This window comes from Ursus americanus, chromosome 11 (assembly GCF_024610735.1).
Source record: "Ursus americanus isolate L20-20 chromosome 11, mUrsAme1.1.p, whole genome shotgun sequence".
NCBI lineage: Eukaryota > Metazoa > Chordata > Mammalia > Carnivora > Ursidae > Ursus > Ursus americanus.
The window spans coordinates 55,968,227-55,986,045 of NC_142137.1; the positions used below are offsets into that span (position 1 = coordinate 55,968,227).

The 17,819-nt window shown below is 38.8% G+C and overlaps 1 protein-coding gene and 1 non-coding gene across 14 annotated transcripts in view; both read left to right on the forward strand.

The window, feature by feature from the left end:
• UTRN (utrophin) overlaps window positions 1–17,819 on the forward strand; it is a 486,188-nt gene that overhangs the window by 359,092 nt on the left and 109,277 nt on the right. The window lies entirely within an intron of this gene.
• LOC123797508 (U6 spliceosomal RNA) lies at window positions 7,703–7,809 on the forward strand. Its single transcript, XR_006780964.2, has one exon. It is a non-coding gene; the product is annotated as a U6 spliceosomal RNA (small nuclear RNA).

A 17,819-nucleotide genomic window follows, 5' to 3' on the forward strand; every position in this document is an offset into this window, starting at 1 on the left:
TTCTTGCCATTTTTGGTCTTTAATTGTCAAAATAAAGTTTAAAAGATCTCTTTCATTTTAAAGAACTCTTGCTTTAGATCTTAAAAGTACATGGTTAGAATCAACCAAAATCAACCCTTAAATGGCTTGATACTAATAGTAGGCAAGTTATTTTGCTTCTTAAAGTTTCCCCATAGAAAAAGTGGGACCTTATATTTGATTTCTGTCTTACTCTCTCTTCTCGCAGATAGCTGTCTAAATTACTTTATTTATTTATTTATTTATTTATTTATTTTTAAGATTTTGTTTATTTATTTGACAGAGAGAGACAGCCAGCGAGAGAGAGAACACAGGCAGGGGGAGTGGGAGAGGAAGAAGCAGGCTCTTAGTGGAGGAGCCTGATGTGGGGCTCGAACCCAGAACGCTGGGATCACGCCCTGAGCCGAAGGCAGATGCTTAACCACTGCGCTACCCAGGCGCCCCTAAATTAGTTTATTTTGAACAACACAGTACTATGTCAAACTAATGGGACCTAATCTCTTGATATTAAATTAGAATGTCTAGTGATTCCCAGATGGATTTTTTTTTTTAACTGAGACAAAGAAATTTAACACTGATTTCTTTACTATTCTAGGAGATATGATCTCATAAATGCAAGTCTTGAGTGTCATTTTACACAACGCTTTTAAAGATCAGCTTTAAAAGGGGTACCACATGACTTCCTGTTGTGGTCAAGACGAGTACACATTCACAAGATGCATTAAAAACCACACAAATTAGCACTTAAGTTTTACATCAGCATTTCCAGTGACATTATATACAAAGTAAAACATAAAGTGAGGTCTCAGTACCTTAGGTGGACGTGGGGTTACTGTGTGCTGGAAAACCGCTCTGTGACTTAAAAGCTGCTTCCAGGGATGTCTAACTCTGATGTCAAAGAGTTATGGGAAGAATTTGAATAAGATCATTCTAAGTAGACATCTGACCAACCTCTATCCTCAGCACCTTAGGAAGTTGACTGAAATTTTTTTGGCTCTTCCCCTCTGGATAGTGGCATATTACCCTCTATTCTGAGGTATCTTCTGTTGGGACTTTCCATACAAAGTTAGTTAGTGAACTTCACCTGGGCTCAGGCAGACATGGTTTCAGAGCTCCCCTCCTCCACTCACTAGCTGTGATCGAGGCTCTGGAGTGCGCTGTCCCATCTCTTCAGTCCTGTTTCCCACCATCAGGATATAGAAAGCACTTAGCATAGTACATTTAGTGAGCGCTCAACAAGCAATGACTGTTGGAGTCCTAATTTCAACTAGGACCTATATTTTCTAGTGTGTTTTTCATTTAGTTGTCCTGTGTCCAAATTTTTAATTTTTCCTCAGATTCATGATGTTTGGGCAACCACAAGTTTTGATGTCATAACATACATTTACTATTTTTGCCTATTGGTGGCTTCAGAGATAATTTAGACTACTCAGGAAATGGGATGAAGTCATTAGAACAACAATTTTGAGGCTTTATGTGGGATAAGATAGGAGTCTAGAGATGGCGAGATGATTTATTTCTTGTTCTTAATCAAAGAAAACAGCTTACCATGGAAAGGCCAAGCTCGTAAGACATGTCTATATACACTGCTTCAGTTAACTTATCAAAGGTTTCTAGGCAAATGATAAATGTTTAACCATGAATCTGATTACCTTTAGAAGCAATATTTGAATGTTACCATAATCTATAAGCAAAGAAGCAGAATTACTATATCTGATCTTACATTTGCATTTGCATGACCTTATCCTGGGTCCAGTCTGCTTTCACGGTCACAGATGACGGTGGTTAGAGACTCTGGTATCTCAGATTCATGTGTGCAGGCTCCTCGGATACTAGGAGCTTGGTTTTGGGGAACTCACATACTCTCAAAGTCTTCTGGTTCCTACCTATATTTCTTTTTTTTTTTTTAAGATTTTTATTTATTTATTTGACAGAGAGAGAGACACCCAGGAGAGAGGGAACACAAGCAGGGGGAGTGTGGGAGGAAGAAGCAGGCTCGCAGCAGAGCAGGGAGCCTGTTGTGGGGCTTGATCCCAGGACTCTGGGATCACGCCCTGAGCCGAAGGCAGACAGTTAACGACTGAACCACCCAGGCACCCCATGGTTCCTACCTATATTTCTGTATTCTAGATCTTTATATGTGCGTCAGTGACTTAATGACACTGTCTCATAACCATTCTTCAATAATGGCAGGGCTAGTCACCCCCCACCCACCCACACTATTCACTGAATGCATTCTTATGCATAGAAGACAATGTTAAATATACAAAGGGCAATAAGGCACAGCCTCTATACCTCAGTGACACCTTTTAATAATTTCTGTTCATAGAAGCTCCATGCTTGTGGCTGTATCCAGATGGAATATTACATATTTAAATGTTTTGGGGATGACTCTGAGACTTTTAGTTAGAATGGTACTGTAAGGTCATGCTTCAGATCACCTTGTCTGCTTAACCACCCAGCAATTATAGATAAAATGTAATAACAACAACAAAAAACCTAGGAAACCAAACATGGCAAAGTTGGGCTCCAGACCACGGCAGGCATTCCACAGACCAGAAACAAAGCAGAAAAGCAAAGTGGTTAGTAGGGTTGATGGTACTGGGGGTCCCAGTCCTGGGTGCTGAGCAAGCAGAAGCCCCCTAGCAGCCTCTGCTTAGAATCTCTCTGACACATTGAAGTGAGTGACTCACAGATTGGCATTCTTTTATTCTGAAAAAAAAAAAAAAAAAAAAAAAAGTCCCAGGAACTGATATTATAAAACATCAATGCATTTTGGACCCATAATTAAATGCTTATACTTTGGATAAGCTGGATATTTTAACCAGTGACTCAGAACATTGATAGGTTTTCAGCAACAATAATAATAAATACTCGTTCAATGCTTTAATAGCACACACACATAGGAAGACTCATTAAATAATAATAAAAATTAATACTACGTCAAAGGGCTCTGACAGGCGTTTGGCCCTGGGCCTGGCACACAGTAAAGAGTGGTGCATTTCTCCTCCTGTAACTGCTGGGAGTCTATCTTGATAGTTTTAATCATTTTTGTCTTGTTTAAAACTGTCTAGGCTATATGAGTTGTCTTAATTAAATAAAGGCATATTAATACCTAGTATTTACCATCTCATACTGCCCTGTGGAAGTAGTCCCCCATCACTATCTAGGATTACCTTATAAAATTAGACAGAGTCACCTTCCAATCAGTTTGTAAACAACACGATCGTATTGTTTTATTCTCATGTGGGTACATATTTAATATCCTCAAATATCAAAATAAATTACTACTTTAAAACATACAGTGTTTTTTTAAAAAAATATTTCGTGTTTTTAGCGATTTTTAGAATAAATGGATATAGTTGAATTTTTCCATCTAATGACCTAAATTTTTCGTATCATCTTTAAGTCAGCTTCACTTTCAAGAATGTGAGATTATTATTCAGTCAACAGTTAGAAAGTACCTACAATGCACGTTGCATTCATTTCTAATGTTAGGGATTTATTTCAGTCACATACTTTAACACTGGATAAAGTTGCACATGCAGTGTTTGCTGTTCACTCAAGACTTCATTTTCTACACAATATAAATTCTCAGTTACGTGGGGGCAGTTGTCAGAGCCATGCCTCCCTTTCTCCAACAGAATGCGTGTTTGATTTTAGCAAAGAAAATCACCAAAAATAATTGAAAGTGTATGATTCTGGTATAATTTTTTTGTAGGTTTAGGTCCATTCCCTCAGGGCCCCTCTGTCCTTTATTTAACTCAATTTAATTCCCCTGTTCAAACCTCATTATATAAGAGTCAGGACATTTGGGTCTGAAACTGACTTGCTGAAATACATTTGCAAACTTGCTTACTAAAGTAACAAATTCAAACATTGTCTTTAAATCAGCAACATGCCACCATGAAATTGAGGCTGTGAGCGCGTGCGATCGTTCTCCCTACTAAAGTAATCTGAGACTCTACCTGCAAATCTGTAACTTCAAGGTCTTGCTGTGTGATGAAGTTACCAAATATGGGAGATTGACCTTTTCTTTCCAAAATTGATTAAATTAATTTCCAAGTTCCCCCTCTAGCCTTTGGCACCTTCTTTGACTTCCTTCTTATTAAATGCATAGCCTACTAAGGACTGTGTGGAAAGCTATTACTTGTATTTCTTTCCAAAGCAGCAGTTCTAGAAGTGAGGCTACATCTGTGGGCCACACTCCATTTAGTTGTCTGTGGCTGATTTATCTCCTATGCCCAACAGGTGTCATTGGGAGTTTACCCCAAAGGGCTGTGGATCACCCAAGTTTAGAGGGAAAGGCAAGGCAGCACTAATAGCTGGCACTGTCTGGTGGTGAAATTGAGAGTGGACCACAAATGTAGCAGGAAGGAGAGGTAGGGGAGACCAAGCAGTTACAGTCCACCCCCTTAATATAACAGCCCATTTCCAATGAACTGCCTCTGGACATATTTAGCCCAGTTTCATTTATCTGCCAGTTTATGTATTCATTCAACAAACTTCTGTGTTGCTGCTGAGATTCACCACATACTTTGCTAGGCACTGGGCATGTATCACTTTAGAAGACTAATTTTGCTGTCACGGATTTCACCATCTAGCAGCAGAGACAGGCTTGAAGAAAGTCACTACACTGGGTACCAAAAACACGGTAATGGGAGCATGAGCACACGGCCAGGGGGGCACAGATGAACCATGACTCTCTGTACTTGGGAGGCTCAAGTAAGTCTTCACAGAGTGAGGAGCCTTTGAGCTAAAAAGAGATCTCAAAATAAGAATGCAGTTAAGACTGTTATCAAAACTCCTGGAGGGAAAATCCTGCAAATGAGTCCTGGCATGACTTGGAGTATGCAATAGCAGGAGGTGTTGCTTACCTCCCTTTTCAATTTTACTTGAAAGAGAAAAAAAAAAAAAAAATACAAATTCAGCACCTTATACGGTGCCTCGTAATAGTAGGTATTGAATATATTTGCCAAATGAAAGAATACATTTATGTGTGCATATATTTTGAAAAGCGTAGGGAAGAGTACACTTTTATTTACTGTGAGACGCTGGAGGACTCCTATCTTAGTTTTAGCATTTGTTCTTGTATCTGACTCAGGCATCATTTTTTATGTCAATGGGGTGGAACCAAAATGAATTTATATATTAAATGTTCATTTAGGGACGTTAACCAAAACTTTTAAAGCTCTATGAAGGAGATTTTTAAAAAAATTTTGTCTGCATACTAATGAAAAGTAAGCCTGTTTTCTTTCCCTTTTCTCATGTAGTTTTATTAGTGCTATCAAATTTAATGACTCTTCTGCCCTTTTTTGCTGTCATACTATAATGACTTCAGATCCATATATGCTGATTTAGCTTTGAAAGCAAGTTGGGGAAAAAAGTAAATTACATTCTAACAGATTCTCCTTATGTTTGTATCATTTATTTTTTCTGTTTATATTCTCCAATAAGTAGTTAAGTGTTTTTTTGAAACCAGAAGCTAAGAAAGCCTGCTGTACTAGCAATACTTCTATTCATTATCGTTGAGATGCATTGCATCAAGGGCCAGCTTCGTGGGTGTGTGCCCCATGCAATTACAATCACACAAGGCTCCACTCTTAGAAGGCCCTGCACTTGGTTTAGTGCTCTGCTGCCGCCATCTTGGAATTCTTAGTAATGTTTGAACAAGGGGTTCTGTGAGTTCTATGGTCAGATTTGCTGACATTAAGAAAAACATTAATGTTTATGTTTTGACATATGTAAAACAACACTTTTACAATAATAGAAGCCTCTTAAAACTTACTGCAAGCATTCTCTTTCTCAAGTAAGCCATCCTGAGCCTCTATTCTCACTTACATGCCCCTCACTGTAACTTCTCCTGTCTCTGTGCATTAGTGTCAGCTGAGATGTGACCAGGGCTCTATTTTCAGTCCTTCCTTTCCTGTCAACTCACTAGCTGTTGCTTTATCACTAGCTGTTGCTTTATTCTGTCTCTTTACTTGACTTCTAGGACACCACTCTGTGCTGGTTTTCTTCTTACCTCCCTGGTAACTCCTTTTCAACCACCTCTGCTGGCTGCTCCTCCTTCTAAAATTGGGATGCACCAGGGGCCAGCCTATGCCAACTTCTTGGTACCTATTCCTTCCTGAACTCATTGCCTCCAGGTGTTACATGCCATCTCTATGCCAATCATTGCCAAATGTATATCTCTTTACGTGTCATCTCTACTTGGGTATCTAATAGACATCTCAAACTTAGTAAGTCCAAACTGAATTCCTGAACTTGCAGCTCAAAATCATTCTACCCGATCTTCCCGCATTTCAATGGAAAGAATTCTGTTGTTGCTTAGATAAAAAATAATAATCACCATATTCCCTCTGTTAGAAAATCTTGTTGGTTCCATGTTCAAAATATAGAATCAGAATCTGGTTATATCTTACCATCTATTAGGAGCTACAATGATCAGTCTCGGTTATTCTTAATACAGTGGCCAAAGTGTTCCTATTCCGAGGAATCGAAACTCAAAACTCTGTAATGTTTTCCTATTGAATTCAGAATAAAAGCCACTGTTCTCAAAATGGTCTACAAGACCCTACATGGTAGGACCCACCTCCTACTCACTCCTTGCTCACCTCATTCTTACTATTTTCTCTCGTCAAGTCTGGTTTCAGCCACACTGGCCCCTAGCCATGCCTTCAGTTACAGTACCATGTTGTCTTCTGTACCTAGAATGCTCTTTCCCTGGTAGCCACATGATTAACTCCACTGTGTTCCAATGTTTGTTCTATGGCACCTCCCCAGTGAAGCCTACCCAGACTTCTCTATACCAGTCGAAACCCCCTTCCCAGTGCCCCTAATCTCTGTTACTCTGTTCTACTTTTTTCTTTTTCCATAACATTAATCATCCTCTAATATAATTACTTATTTATTTTCTGTTGTCTCTTTGTCTGTGCCTGACACATTAGACAATCAATATTTGTCGAATGTGAAAGGAATGAAATATACCCAAAGATAACAAATACACCCAAAGATAACCCAAAGGTACTATTGTTCCTTTTTTTCTCTTTATCTCTCTTTAATCCCTTTTTACTTATTCATGTTCAAAAGAATATCCCCTTTTGAAGATATTTCTGCTTTATATAGCTGAATCTTTAATAAAGATTAGCTGGCAGAAATACAAGTAACAGTATTTCCAGCTAGAAATAATTTCAATTATATGACATACTTGAAGTTGTAAGAAAACTAACACCATTATACTCTAAGTTTTAATATTATAACCAGTTAAGAGGTTACCTTCTTTCTGTTTTATTACCTAAATTATTCAGATCAGGACTTGGAAAGATTTTTGTATAAGTGGGAAAGAATTGACATATCTCTAATTGTTGAGATAGCTTTTAAAATGTAGCTTATTTTACCCTTATGCACTGAATATTGCTGGGTTCTCTCTTGTGTAGAGATTTGACACTGAAAGCTTGGTAGGTTAAGACTCCTCCCAGACATAGGCAGTACCTTAAACACAGGCAATGCCTCATTCAGTAACTCTGTTGTCATGTGTTACATGTTTAGAATACATTTAGCTTCGGAGAGGTCATGAGGTAAAACATCGTGGGAAAGTTTCAAGTTATTATAGATACAAAAACTATGCTTCTAAAATACATTTGTAATTATTAATAATGCCATTCTTTAAAATTATTAATTTGTGCTTGCTTCGGCAGTACCTATACTTAAATTGGAATGATACACAGAAGATTGGCCGGGCCTCTGTGCAAGGAGGACATGTAAATTCGTGGAACATTCCATATTTTTTCAAAAAATTAAAACCAGAACTACCATATGATCTAGTAATTCTACTTCTGGGTAATTATCTGAAGACATTGAAAATGTCAGTTTGAAGACATATATGCATGCCTATGTTTATGTACAATAGCCAAGATATGGAAGCAACCTAAGTGACCATTAATAGATGAAGAAGATGTGGTAGAGATACGATGGAATATCACTCACCCATAAAAAATGAATTAAATCTTGCTGTTTGGGGCAACATGAATGGACCTAGAGGGTATTATGCTAAGCAAAATAAGTTAGGCAGAGAAAGACAAATACTACATGATCTCACTTGTGGAGTCTAACAAACAAAACAAATGAATAAACAAAACAGAAACAGACTCATAGGTACAGTAAACAAAATGTTGGTTACCAGAGTGGGGAGGGGGTGTTGGGTGGGTGAAATCGGTGAAGGGGACTAAGATGTACAAACTCGCAGTTATAAAATTAGTAAGTCATGAGTATATAACGTACAGCATAAGGGATATTGTCAATAATATGGTAATAGCTTTGTATGATGACAAATGGTAACTAGACTTATTGTGGGGGTCATTTTGTAATGTATAAAAATATCAAATCACTATGATGTACACCTGATACTAATAGGATATTGTATGTCAATTACACTTCAATAAAAAATGAAAAATAAATAAAAGTAATAATTTGTTCAATGATAAATGAGCTAGAGTCCATTTAGTATTCCTTTCTTAAAAGTATAATTTTAAAAATTATGAAAATAGTATCATTATAGTTTTTATAAAAATAAAGAACAAAAAATTAGCCTTAAGTTTACCACTATAACACAACCATTTTCATTTTGCATGAGTGTTTTCTTTTTGCATATTTATCTTTCACACAGTTCTAATAGGGTACATAGTTTTTATCCTGTCTTTTTTACTTAGATATATGTCATGTCTGTTTCCTCATGTTGCTATGTAGTCATTATCAAGAGTAATTTTTCAAAGTTACATAATGGTCCCTAGTGTAGCCATACCGTAGTGAGCCTAAATATTTTCCAGGTGTTAGAAATTTAAATTGCTTTCAAATTTTTTTTAATCATAAATAACTTTATAATGAAAACTTCTGTGTTTGTAGCTTTTCCTGGATCATTTTCCTAGGATATATTCTCAAAGGTGAAATTCTTGTTTCACACAATATGAACATAGTAATGACTCTTGATATATTGCCAACTGACTTTCCCAAGTGATTGAACCAATTTTCCGCGTGTAGCAGTGTATGAAAGTGAAGTTTCACTGCACCCTTGCCTGTGATTTCTCGTTTCCCCCCTTTCCTTGAACCTTGTATTGTTAGCATTAAAATGCTGGTATCCCATGCCAGGATGGGAATTTAGAAAGCAGTGTTGGGATGTCAGATGTCTGATTCTGTTTTTCTCTCCAAAAGAAGGGAGAGAATTGGTTGAATGTGTTTGACTTAGTCGTATGTCGAAGGATTGGGAAAAAGATATACATTGTTGGACTGATCAGTTGAAGAAATTTGATATTTATATCACATTAGTGTATGTGATGTAATCTGGCTATTTTGCCATCACAGAGCTTTACTTTGCTGTTTGAGTCTGGAACAAATAGGTTCACAAAAAGACATTACATTTATATGTTGGTTTTCTAAAATCTTAAGTGATATAAGAAACATGCAACCCAGTTTTATATTTCCAAACATTTTTGCTTAATTTTGGAGGATCACATGATTCCACTTAATTCCATAGAATAAATAATTTATCCCTTAAGAGAGTTAAATTCAGTTGTTTCTGATGGAGGGTTGGATATTGGTCATCCAAAGCTGTAGATAAAGCATCTAGAACTTTCCTCCACAAGTGATGGTGAATAGAGGCTGAGGGAAGAATTCTGTCTTGGAAAAGAGGTGAGAATGTTGGTAAGACTTTAGGTCAGCATCATTTAATAGTAACGTTGTTCTACAACACTAAATAGTTTTGAAGTACGTTCACATTCACCGTCTCACCTGGGAAGTTAGTAGAATGAAACATTTTGCTATCAACACGCAGAGAAGTTTCGGGACAAACCCAGGGACTCATGGTGGATTAGGGTGTGCCTGCACGATGTGCACTAGACTGTCATACAAGGCTTTTGGCTGCAAGTCTCCGATTTTATTATACCACAGAACAGTTTTTTAAACATCTCCTTATTCTTTCATACGTACGTTCATTGAGCTCATGTTCTACCCTCTGTGGCATTGATGTGTGCCTTCACAGACAGCCCAGTCTGGTGTAGGAGTCAGGTCTGCAAAGACGTCAGGGTAGCATGTGCGGTTAAGTGCTGCAGCACAGCAGATGTCAAGGGCTGGAGAGGCTCAGAGAGGGGAGGGCTGGCTCTGCTGGAGAACCAGGTGATATTTATATTAATGGTGAGGGTGGTATTGGTGCTGTGTCCCTCAAGGGTCAGGAAGGACCACCCTTGTGGATCTCTTTGACTGTGGCCAATGAGGGCTGGTGAGATTGCTAAGAAAGCACACAGATACTGTGTCAAGATTTGTATGAAGGGCTAAAGGAGATGACTCCTTCCCCCTCTGCTGTGCAGAGTTATTCCATGTTGCTTTCTTTGCAGACCAGCTTTGTATGGGCTACTCCCGTTTCTCGGGAGTTCTCCTTCCTTGATTCTGGATTACATAGGACATGAGGAAGGAACACTTGGGATATTCTAGGAACAGAAATAAAGACATTGAGACTAGAAATTAGGGTATTTAGTAGTTGAAGTTGGAGAGCAGGGAAGATCCAGATCTTGGTAGGAAGTTTAGAATTTGTTCCAAGTGCAACAGGCAGCTATTGGAGGGCTTTAAGCAAGAAGCCAAAGGATCTGCTTTATCTATAATTTTAATATTATGGTCTAGAAGAATTTTAGGAAAAGTGTATCTCAGTGAATTTTGGCACTTGGTACACAGACGATTTGGATGATGGCTTTAGATTAAAGAAAGGAGAGGAGACAGTTGTTACTTAAAGAAGAGGGGATGACACCAGGATTTAGTTCACACCCACGTGTGTGCTTTTTTCCTCCCCTTGGTCTCAGGCCATTTGGCAGGTTGCCAGTTCAGGACAGAACGGGACGTCAGGGATTCCTCTCCTCCCTCCAAGTTTTCTCAGACCTTGTTTTCACATTAAGTGACTTGCAAGATCCTGCCCATGAGTAACTGATATTACTGCTCTTTGCTTGGCAGCAGCTCAGCCACTCCAGTGAGCCAATGCCATGTTCATGATGAAAATGAACAGCCAATTGACTCAAGAGACTTTCAGACTTAAGCCACCGCAGTCATTTCTTTATGCAGACAGTCCCTGACTTAACAGTGGTGGAGTTACAGTTTTTCAACTCTGTGATGGTGCAAAAGCCATAGGATTTCAGTAGGAACTGTACTTAGATTTTGAACTTGGATCTTTTCCTGGGCTAATGTTATGCGGGATGTCCTCTCTCCTGATGCTGGGCAGTGGCAGCCACAGTTCCCAGGCCACCACACAATCAGGAGGGTCAGTGACCTATCCTATTGACAGCCATTCTGTCTCCATGCAACCATTCTGCTTTTCACTTTCAGTACAGCATTTAATAAATTACATGTGCTGTCCAACTTTATTCTAAAATAGGCTTTGTGTTAGATGATTTTGCCCAGTTGTCGGCTAACGTAAGTGTTCTGAGCATGTTTAAGGTAGGCTAAGCTCACCTATGGTGTTTGGTTAGGTTAGTGTATTCGGTGCATTTTTGACTTACAATATTTTCAGCTTACAGCGGGGTTATGGAGTTGTAACCCCATCGTCAGTGAAGGAAGATCTGTACCTTCTTATCCCTTAATCCCCCGTCCTTCCCAATTATAGCAGGTGGGGAGAAGTGTTCCTAGGTGTTGCAGGAGGATCATTGAGTGTCTCTCTTTAGGCATTTAAAGTTGAATAAGGAGCAATGGATTCTGCTGCCTGACACTGATACTAGTAAGCTGCCAAACTGTACCCTGAGACTGAAAGGGGCAGAGAAGTGACAGGAAGGGTGGGCTCTGCCAACTGGGGCTTAGGGCTTGGAGAAATTCTGTTGAGAATGAAAACACTGAGATTTTACTAGTTAAATTCTGATATTCAAATCAGATCTTCACTAATCTGACATTCCAGAGCTTCCTTTAGTGTAAATGAGCATGCAGAAGCTGCTTAACAGGGAGAACAATGGGAGACTCAATTTCTTTACCTGTTTATTCTGGTTCCTTGAATTGCTTTTCCCTTAATTACCTGTAATCTAATTCCAGTTTCTTTTTCAACACCCTGTTGCTTGTGCCCTCACCACCTCCCTCCGTCTTCTCTCTGTTTCCTCCGTGTCCTATTTGTTCTTCTCTCTAAGATTTGTGGCACTTACCACATTGTGACCGACATTCTCTTCTCTTTAGACTGTAAGTTCTCTGAGGGTTAGGATCATGGTTTATTAATTACCATCTCCTCTTGTGCTTGGAGGATCCTTCAGATTATATGAATTTAATGTGTTTTAAGTTTTTTATTTTGGTGGAAATCGTTGGAAAATTCTATCATATACTCTTATGCCACCTTAGGATGAGAGAGACATTGAACATTTTCTTATGGCCCTGAGACATTGTGCTCTCCATTTATTATTCTTGACTTCGGAGGTATCCGAGACCATATTTCCTTATATTAAAAACTTTGGAGCCTACAACTTTTAAAATACAGTTTCAATTTTAGTTTTTTGAAATTATTTTGTCTCTTCCTCCTTGTTACAACTGATCTGGTCTACTGCTTATAGGCCAGAGCTTGATTTCACACCTGCTTGCCTGGGGGGGATTGAGGTCTTTGAACTATCTGTTAGAATGGAAAATGCGTAAGCTTTATGGTAAGGTGGTCACACAGCATTCTTAGGTCAATGGTCGGGCCTTGAGTCAGGAAGGCAGCTAGATGTCTGCTGTATAAAGAAGTATGTGGTTACTATCAGCCACAAAGACTTCCTTCCTTCTAACTTTCATGATTTGAAACATTTTTACAGAAGCAGTCACCCTCCTCCTTTGTTGACCTAGCTCTGACAGGGCCAGCCTGCCAAGCCAGGCGAGCACTTCCCTCAGGACCTTTGTATGTGCTGTTCCTCCTGCCCAGATTGCTCTTTTGACAGACATTCTTATGGTTGGCTTCCTCACTTCCTTCAGCTCTTTCTTCAAATATCTCGGTCTTTGTGATGCCTTCTGTGACTGCTTATATAAAATATTACCGATCCCCATGCCTCCCCCAGCCCTCCCTTTCCCATTTATCCTGTGTGGCAGATTGTTATAATAATGAATCATGATTCTCTGTATCTCAGCCCCTATGCTGAGGATCATTGCTGTTGCCTTCCGCAAGAAATGCATTATACTTGCCTATTCTCTTGAATCTATGCTGGGCCTCGTGACTTGCTTTAAATAGAATATGGCAGAAGTGCAAATTCTAGAGCTGTACTGTCTGATGTGGTAACTCTTAGCTAGCTCTATATGGCCACTTATATTTAAATTAAATTAATTACAATTAGGTAAAATTTAAAATCCATTTCTTTGATTCAGTTCATCATAGTTCAAGTACCAAATGTTGCATGCCACCAGTGGTTACCATATTAGACAGCATGGTTTTAGAGCATTTTTATCAGTGCAGGAAGTTTGATTGGACAGAGCTGTTCTAGAGTCTATGCCTTAAGAGATCTTGCAGCTTTCACTCTACTCTTTGGGAACACTAATTACCAGGTTTCGAAGAAGCCCAGTCCAGCCTACAGGGCATTTAGAGACCGTAGAGAGAAACTGTGGTATTCCAGCCAGTAGCTGACAATAATTTCTAGACATGTGAATGAACCCATCTTGGACTTGCAATCGCAGTTAAATGACAGATGACCATAGCCGCAGAAGTAATCTCTTGTCACACCAGCAGGGGAGCTGGACAACTTGCCAATCCAAAGAATCTTGAATAATAAGTTGTCATTGTTTTAAGCCAATACGTTTCTGAAGGATTTAATGCACAGTAGTAATAACAGAGTCACCCTTCAGTCTAATGACTCCAGTAGTTTTGAAACTATGCTCTATGCAGTTACCTCATGGATTAGGATGTAGAAAAAAAGGGGAAGATGGAGTGAGTGCATACCACACTTTTCAGTGAAATCTATTACTTGTTTATCTAAGGAGAAAAAAAAATTTTTGCTAGTAATTCCACAATAATCAACAATAAAGTAAAATGCTTAGTATTGACTAGCTGATAATTAGTTAATAGGAAGGAGTGCCTGGCTGGCTCAGTGGGTAGAGCATGTGACTCTTGATCTCGGGGTTGTAAATTTAAGCCCCATCGTGGGTGTAGAGATTACTTAAAAATAAAATCTTTCAAAAAATACTTCTGATAATTAGATTATAGGAGAAAACTAACTTTTCCTCAAAAAATTATTTACTTAGTAATTTGCAAAGTATACAGATCAAATAATCCAGAGCTAACTGGAATCCAGTAATTTAGGATATCGAATTTAGTATAATCACATGTGGGAGACTTTGTTATATTTTGTTCCTCCCTATTTTGGAATCCTACCTGGTATTTAATCTGAAAGCATTCCTTCTTTTATTCCTTATTCCCTAAGCATTTATTGAGTACTTTCTATATATGTCTAGGCAAGCACTGAAGAGAATTTCGAGTGATTAAGATGTGAGCCTTATCCTAGAAGAACTGACAATGTAAAGGAGGGGACAGATGCATGGTCACAATATATTAGGATGAACTATGCCAGAGAAATAGGAAGTGCTCTGGAAACCCTGAGGGGGAACATACTGAACATACAGAACGAGCTACTCCTTTGCGGATGGGTGGGGATAGAGGTTAGACATAAACAGATTACCTTGGGAACTTTTTTGGGAGAAAGAACAGAATTATTATTTTAATAGTAACTTTATTGAGATATTATTCACACAGCATAAAATTCAAAAAACAGTTCAGTAGCTATTATATTCACAGAATTGTACAGCCATCATCATTATCTAGATTTAGAACATTATCCCAAAAAGAGACCCCACAGCCATGAGCCGTCACTCCCCCATTCCCCTAACCATCCAGCCCTAAGCAACCACTGTTCTACCATGTGTCTCCATAGCCTTACCCTTTGGGCATTTCATAGTAATGGGCTTCTGTGTCTGCCTTTTTTCACTCAGCATAACATTTTCAAAGTTCCTCCATATTGTAACATGGATCAGTATTTCATTCATTTTTATTACTGACAAGGACTCTCATTATACGGATAGACAACATTTTGTTTATCTGTTCACCAGTTGATGTTTGGGTTGTGTCCACATTTTGGCGATTATGAATAATATTGGTATGAACATTCATGCATGAGTTTCTACGTAGACGTATACTTTCAGTTCTCTTGGGTATGTACCTAGAAGTAGAATTGCTGGGTTATATGGTAACTCTATGTTTAACATTTTAAGAAACTGCCGAATTGTTTTTCAAAGTGGCTGCACCATTTTATCATTCCACCAGCAGTATATAAGGATTCCAACTTCTTCACATCATTGCCAATACTTGTTATTGCCTGTGAACAGAATTGTTTTGAATGAAAATATAAAGTCATTAAAATAGAAGAATTCCTATTAGATTATGTTATACTCACTTAAGGCAGCCCATATATAAGTCATGTGCTATTAGAACCTAAAGCTGAATGCCACTTTGTAGCTCTGTATACAAAACAGCTCTGTTAAGGTCTAATTATCTTATCATTAATGTTCACCAGGTGGTTAGGAAATGCTGGTTTTCTTTTATGTCTAATTGAGAGGTAAAGGGTGGTGAAATGATTATATGTATAATACTGTTGAAAGTTAAGCCCTTTTCTGACATGCAATTAAATGTAATTGAAATAGGACAAATTGAATAATAAAATTAAATTTGCAAAATATCATATAAACAGGTATTATTAAATGTACACTCTTCTCTGGGATATTTGGGTGGTGAATTGGCATTCGGGCTCGAGCCCTACATTTTTACTTACTTGGCACGTTTCCAGCTGCCCACACTTGCCTCTTCTACTTCCCTCTCTTGGCATATCAAAGGAGATCATGAGACAGTCCCCTGCCAACGCCCTATGCAGAGAGCTTGTTTTAAAAAGTGCTGAAGTTTCATGTGGTTAGGAAGGAAAATAGATTCTCCAGTCCTGTGAGGCATTCTCAGACTCAGATTTGTTTTTCATGAATCTGGGAGACCTGACAATGATACTGTGAAAAACGGAAATGTGAATTGGACAGTCATAGCCCCCTACTATCTTGTCCCTCTCTTCAGTGGCTTCCCAGTGCCCATTATTGGTTGTCTCAGATGCTTCGTTAGGACATCATACAGTGTTTTTTGTGACCTGATAATCTGCTTAGCAGTTCAGCACTAAATGTTTATAGTTCCCTAAGTGTGCGCACAGTCATACTCCCTTGTACTTTTGCTAGTGTTTCGTTTCCTCTTTTGGAAGCACTCTTCTCACTCTACAAGACTCCGTTTAGACACCACCCCCACGAGGAAGCATTTCCGATCCCCCTACCTCTACCAGGCCCCAAAGCACTGATGTTGGGTGCCTTGTTTACCACAGTGAAAAACAAAAAGCAAACAAACAAAAAATCCAGAAAATGCCCTTGACCTTGTGGAGGTTATATTTTATCCAAGAGAAACAGATGAGAAACAATAACCATAATAACTAAATACCTGCTTTGCCTAGTAGAAGGCGATGGGAAACGTAGCAGATGGGAGAGGTGGAATTCTACATTAAATAGCATGGGTGGGTGGGCCTCACTGAGAAGGCCTCTTGGGAGGAGGAATATACCACATGGATATCTGGGGAAAGAGCCTTCCAGGCAGAGTAAACAGCCAGCCAGTGAAATCTCCCGGCACGAGAGCATCTGTGTTAAATTGGTAAAATTCCAGCCATGAAGGAAGTTGACTGGCTAGTGTTCCCAAGTATCCTTTCTGTAGACAAATACATATTCCCATTTAGATGTCTGAAATTCTAAAAACAGTTTTCACACAAATGTCTCTGATGCTATTTCCGCTCCCCAGACCCCTAGCCACTGTGCATTTTGTGGACCAATAACAATCCAGAACTCCCATTTGGGCACCACTATACACCTAAATCATATGGATTCTATTATCTTCTTTCTCCACCGTGAGATCAGGATTCACATTCTGTGAAATATAACCCATAATCACTGTGTGTTTCCAGAGGACCGGCCCTGCTTCTGTGCTCCCTTCTCTGAGTCACATTCCTTTATGCTCTGTCTTCTCTGTTTTTAATTTCCTTCCCCATCATCACCCAGTTGGTGTTTCTTGGCTTCCCTTTTGTGCCAAGTCTGTAAACACTGCCTGTGGATCCTCGTCCTACTTGATCAACCAGAAGAAGGAGATGTTCTTTGGGTTCCTTCACTTTCCTTTTAGCAGCTTGCATCAAAGGGGTTCATGTCTGGGACTTCACTTTCAGAAAGAAGAAATCTAGCACAGCCCTTGCACATTATTTTAAGAATCTTTACCTCTCCCACATTTACTGGTTGGATTTGGGCTTGGGGGAATGAATACTCTGGATCACTAAAATTTTCATAAATCTGCTACATTGCCCACTATGTTTCACTGCTGGCTTTTAAGCCACATGCTCTTGCATATCATTATTTTATATTTTATATTTCCAGGTGCTTTGGGAGGTAAATTCTGGGAGTATTTTCATCAATCTGGAGCTTCTTGCTATAACAACACAATAATCTAAATTTAAAGGATAGGCTCCAGACCTGAAATGTGTGTATATATTTCTGGATTAAAATGTATTTTCCCCGTTTCTCTTATGTCTCTTCTATTTCCACATATCAGAAACTTTAAATGTCAGAAGATCATCTTATTTGTCCTGAATGTCACACCTTGGGACTTCTTCACAAGCCACATTTCTCAATAGAGATGGTGAAGGTTTTGTCGCACAGTCATTTCATGCTCACAGGTGCTAACTGATATGGGGGTTTACTGATTTGTGCTTGCT